Genomic DNA, 4,441 nt, shown 5'->3' on the forward strand with positions numbered 1-4,441 from the left:
GTGACTGATACCCTGTGCGTGCTGCTATCTCGGGACTGTCTGAAAAATGGCTGCCATGGGTGCGACCAGGGCTGCTTGTATGTGAAATTTGATAAATCTGAAGGGTCAACTGATGAATCTAAAAGGGTTGGTGAACTTGAATGGTTGAAATTGATAGAGGGTGAAAAGGAAATTGGTGAACTTGAATGGTTCAAATTGATAGAGGGTGAAAAGGAAATTGATGAAGTTGAAGGGGTGAGATTGGTGGAGGGTAAAAGGACACTGGCAGAACCAGAGTTGAACAGATTTTCAGTTCTTGAAACTCTTGATTACATTTATCGGAAGCCCATCCAAGAAAAAGGTACTTGCATCTGCATTCCACTGCGTCTAGCAGAAGCTGATGAGTGGACAGACCTGATGACGAGATCTTTGAGGTATAAAGACAAGGAAGGCAGAGGAGTGAGAGTCATGGCTTCTGATGCCCTGGAAAATTACATGGCTCTGGGTGCCCAGGAAAACTACATGTCTACTGAAATCGTGGAAGCCAAAGGAATCGAGGTCACATACAGCAACGGTTCTTTAATAGTGCCAAGGGTAATAGAAATGTTCTTAAACCTGGCAGTGACTGGTTGGTTCAGAACGGATGGTTTCTCTACTTCTCTACTGGCAAGAAGGTCAATACGGGATTACCTGGTTGACAGTAGAGGAAATGGATTCGCCATCAATGCATTTGTAACCTATGCTTGGGTCAAGTCATCACAAGTTCGGTATGCTAAAAAACCAGAGCACATGGATGTTTGCCAGGTGTTAACCTTCAGAGGTACTTTTCTGAGTCTCAGAACTTTAGCAATTATAGGCGCTTGTGTGAACTTGATTTGCTCTTTTGGTTGGGCTCTGCTCGTTGCAATTGAAGGACATGTGGTTGTCAATTGGCAATATACTCCCTCCATGCCACTCTCTGAAACTAGATTAGCTATTATAATGGCGGGGATTGTTACTGTTTTGGGCATGGACTGTCTCCATTTGTACTTGGGCAGATCGTATTCCTTGGATAAAATAGAAAGAAAGCCAGATTCGAATAAAAGAGAAAGAGAGCCAGATTTTAATAAAAGAGAAAGAGAGCCAGATTCCAATAATCCAGTTCGTTTTACTATTGTATGTGCAATGATAGTGCTGGAGATTGCATGCATTGCATTATGCAGCACATTAGCAAGAGTTTGGGGAATAAAAGGTTTTGACAGATGGATATACAGTGCTCTACAAGTCCTGGTTTGGGTGAAATGGGCAGCAGGCAGTTACCTGCTTGGCGAGCGTTTGTCAAAATATGATTCTGGCCCAATTATGACTGCTGTCTATAAGGAAAAACCTCTGGAAGCATCTCCTGCTCAGAAGTGGACTGACAATGGAATTCTAGTGTACCCTTCTCCATCCTTGCTCAATGCATTCTTAGCTGGAGTTCTGGGCAAGTGGGATTACCTAGCCAAGAACAGTTAAAAGTCTGACAATTGTTTTGCTTAAAAATGTACACACGGCCCATGGCTGTTCTGCACTCTATAATTGGCTTTGTGTGAGTATAACGTTTTCATTTTTGTTTTTCATTACTTTCTTTCAATGTGTATCTTCCACTCCTAGTGTTAACATATTGTGAAACAGGGTTTCACAGAGAAAAAGAAAAGTTGAATATATATTTGTATCTTCTATTCTTAGTGTTTAGATATCATAGGGTTTCAAAGGAAAAAAGTTGAATGTCTTATAAATTATTTTTAGCTTCTTGAATGTTAAATAATTTTTTTTTTTCTTATAAATTATCTTATTTGAAAGCACATCTTTTCTATTTAAGTGATGAAAAGTGTTTTTTTATAAATAATAAATTCTATATAGACTGAGTTCCATCAATTCTATATAAACTGAATATTATAAATGTGGTATAAATTCTATATGAACTGAGTATTATAAATGTGGTAAGATATAGATTTTGAAAATAGAATACTTGAGTCATGATATGATGAGAGTTTTATAAACATCATGTAATTAATTACATGGATTTTAAGATTATTATGAATTTAAACCGTATAAGAAAGAGATTTTACAGAATGTAAATTTTGAAAATGATTTTATAATTTAAGTTTAAATATATTTTTCGAAATAAATAAATAAATAAATATATATATATATATATATATATATATATATATTTTAAGTGAAGTGGTGTTATAATTTATAAATATTATATGGGTTAAATAAAATAGTTTTTGCCCATGGGGCTTTGGATTGACAGTGAATGGGTGCGCTTTTAAGGCATTCCTTGTGATAGGTCACCGGTTCAAATCCCCGTGGGTATTTAGGTTAGTCTAATAGATAAAAAAAAAAAAAATAGAATAGTTTTTAAATATAATAAGTTAAAAAAATTTATTTATAAATATAACATGATATAAATTTTAAATTAAGATATATTGTTTAAATATTATATTATTAATTTCTTTTAAATAAATGAATCTTAAATATAAGTAATTTATAAATGTAATATGGTATAAGTTTTTTAAAATAAATGAATCTTAAATATAAGTAATTTATAAATATAATATGGTATAAGTTTTGAAAACAAAAGATTTGAGCTATGACATGATAATGTTTGTGTTTCTAGTTGAGCTATAATTTTTTAGGAAATAAGAGATTTATTATATTTTGTTAGTATATAATTTATATTGGTTAAGTATATAAAAAAAATTAAACAAATGTAATATGTAGAGTTGTTGTTTAGTGCCCACCTATTACACAAAAAGTAATTGATAGCTAAATTAAAGTAAAAGCAAACAAAGAAACAAAAATTGCATATGCACAAATGCTTTCAACAATAAAAAATATAAATATTATAAATGGAGTTGTTTTATTTATTTTTATTTTTGTAAGTCGAAATTCTATTCATTCGTCAAAAATGATGTACATCAGAATTAACAAAAAATAGGTGCTCTCACCCTAACTAGGTTTGTTGACCAAAAAAACAAAAAGGAGACTAAAGACATCGTCCATAACTGAGAACACCAGAGACACAAGAAGACAAGTACCACAAAGAGAACACCTGTAGTCATGCTAGTCATCTAACGTGATGGAAGTTGGGTTGTCCAGGGTTGTCCCAGGAGGAGGTGGAGGGCGAAAGGAGCATTGGTCATGCCCTTTGAAGTGAACCGTCTAGGACTCCAGCTTCTCCACCTTCTTTGATAGCAAGTTTTGTCCACGCCAGACCACCACCAATCGTTCTCGAACTTGGCACTAGAAGTAGTGCATTTTGTCCAAGGTGGCTACCAGATCAACATACTCCTCTCTTCAGATCCGTTCAACTGTTTCCAAATGCTCCAACAGGGATTGTATCAGCTCGCGGAAATTCTCCATACTGTAATGTTCAATTTCCCTTGCACCAAATGTCGAACACCCTGCAGACCCGCGCCTTCCCATGCCACCATGCCACTGCTCTGTTGTGGTTGCTGCAACCACCCCCCACGCCATGTCACCTAGTCGCCACCTCCACGACCACCTCACACACTAGCCACCCTCCGTCGGGAGCGCCCCGCTGTCTTACCACCCCAACGAGCCCCTAACGCCTCCACTCCTGGGTCCAAATATTGTATTTGCATTTCTGGGTCCCTGCGTTCAGTCGAGCCAGGCTTTGCTAGGAGGGAGGACCACCCTCCCTGTGGATATGGGCGCATACTGGTTAGACCAGCAACGACACTATCGATATCGAAGTCAAGAACGCAAGAACCACCGGGCCCGCCTCGCCTAAGGCTGAAACTGCTAGCCACCCAGGCAGGGTTGAGAGCTAGCACTTCCCTCCCTGAAGCAGCGACACGCACCTACCAGACTTCCGCCACCCCACCAATCTTGCCACCCTAAGCTTCGGCACATAAACTCTTTGTCATTTCGAAAATTCAAAAGAAGAAGGGTCGAGAAATACCTGACCCTAACCGAATCACTCTAAGGAGCGCCTCCCCAGCTGCACCAGCAACAGGCAACCACGACGACCTTCAAGAACCCGACTCCCTTTGACCCAGAACACACAGAAAACCATACACTGAGAAGAAAAGAAACCCAATTATATGCCACTAGCCTACGAAGGAGCGCTACGCACAGATTTGCCACCACCCCCAGAAGCACTACCAACTATATCGCCTCCACCAACCTCCAAGAAAACAACTTCCAATTTCCAAATGAACTAGAAATACAAACCAGTCAACACCTCGGAAAGTCACATTGTGCATGCACAAAAAGCATGGGATACTAACCAAGAATTTGGGAAGAAACTTTGGGGTTGCCACTATGCCCAGAAAAATCGGCAATGCTTCCTTCATCGGCGAGCAGAATACCAAAAAGGAACATGAAACCGTATTGAAACTCCAACACAAATGAATTCGCCATAACCCATCATGTGTCTTAGATCATTGTCTCCCACGCTAGTCGATGCACT

This window comes from Pinus tabuliformis, chromosome 6 (assembly GCF_031772625.1).
Source record: "Pinus tabuliformis cultivar Carrire ecotype Pingquan chromosome 6, CPIR1, whole genome shotgun sequence".
Taxonomy (NCBI): domain Eukaryota; kingdom Viridiplantae; phylum Streptophyta; class Pinopsida; order Pinales; family Pinaceae; genus Pinus; species Pinus tabuliformis.